The sequence below is a fragment of the Lithobates pipiens genome, unplaced genomic scaffold (genome assembly GCF_037356315.1).
Source record: "Lithobates pipiens isolate NorthernLeopardFrog02 unplaced genomic scaffold, aLitPip1_a1.2 Scaffold_18, whole genome shotgun sequence".
Taxonomy (NCBI): Eukaryota; Metazoa; Chordata; class Amphibia; order Anura; family Ranidae; genus Lithobates; species Lithobates pipiens.
The window spans coordinates 571,433,058-571,434,585 of record NW_027507758.1 but is presented as its reverse complement, the minus strand read 5'-3'; positions in this window follow the sequence as shown (position 1 = coordinate 571,434,585).

Below are 1,528 nucleotides of genomic sequence, written 5' to 3'. Positions count from 1 at the left end.
GTCACAGCTGCTCTCCTCTGGTCCAGAACCAGGGACGGCAATGCTGTAGTTTCAAACTGGTGCCCTCCGCTTCTTCCAGAAGGAGTCCCGCACACTCCTGGGGACAGGCCAGCATACACATACACAACTCCCTCGCTGGGCAACGCTTACAGCAAAGGAAAACCCTGTTGAGCCAGCCACATGGTCCTGAATACCAGGAAAAGGGGACAGGGAGTAGGTGGCAGGTTGTGCACTCCCACCTGTGGATAGGATCCCTATCCAGCTTTAGGGGCTGAAGGGTACTGTATGGGGGCTCCTATGTTGCAGCCAACCCTGGCGGTGTGGGACACGTCTGGACTGAGGTGCGCAGGAGGCAGAGACCTCCTAGCCTGTGTCAAGGTGGGGGGGGGGGGGGTGTAGCAGGAGTCTGCCCCAAACGCTGCAGCATGTTGGTCAATTGGGACTCCAGCCACTGGGGGCCATTCGCTACTGCTGCTGACCTGCGAGAGCATGCTCTCAATGTCTGCCATGCTGAGGGGCCCTACAGCAGACCTGCACAAGGGCTTTAAAAGTTTTTCCTTTGTGACCAAACTCTCAGTCAACAGCCACTTCTTACTAGACCCCCCCTAATGACCCCGCCCTGCTACCGTCCAATCACATAGGCAGGTTTGGAGTCCTAGCTACAGCCTAGACTGCAAACTGTCATGTAGACCCTCTTAAATGCTGGGTATCCCATTCCAGGCCTGCTCTCAAGCAGCATTATAAGCCATAACAGGCTTCCACCCATCAGCACTGCATCCAATTTAGGTTTTACCTTTATGTAAAATGTCAGGTTAAAGATCCAAAAACCCCCGATTGTACACATCTATAAAAGTGTATATGCATTGGAGTATAGTCCCTTGTACACATTTGTCATACTAGACCAATGATGGTGAACCTTGGCACCTCAGATGTTTTGGAACTACATTTCCCATGATGCTCATGCACTCAGTGTAGTTGAGCATCATGGGAAATGTTACAAAACATCTGGGGTGCCAAGGTTCACCATCACTGCACTAGACTATGGAGAAGTGCTATGGTAATACCATCTAGGTAGATTATCCTTCAGTAGGTGTTCAAGAAGAGTGTTGGCAGGTCAATACAGTAAAGTTGCCAAAAAGGGCAGATTTTAAAAACATTAAGTCAAATAAATTGAAGGGTGACAAAGGTAAACACTCCCAGATGATTTGAACAGACCGTCCTTGAATGGAAGACTGTAGGAAGCACGAGTCATTTTATGCCCGTGCCCCCCACTACACTCCCTTACCCTACTCTGCTGAGCCCTGTACAGACATGGGGGGGGGGGGGGGGGGGGGGGAGAATAAAGGCAACAAAAACACTTAGACATATGAAAAGACTGATAAAGGCTGCAGCACTGTAACTGAGGGAGGTAGAAGACACTGGAGAGGAGTACAATACCTTTTACTACAACAGTCTTGCATTAGAAGAGTCATTTGAAAAGGCTTACAGGGTCTTTAAGGCATTAATTTAGTCATGCACACAAATACAA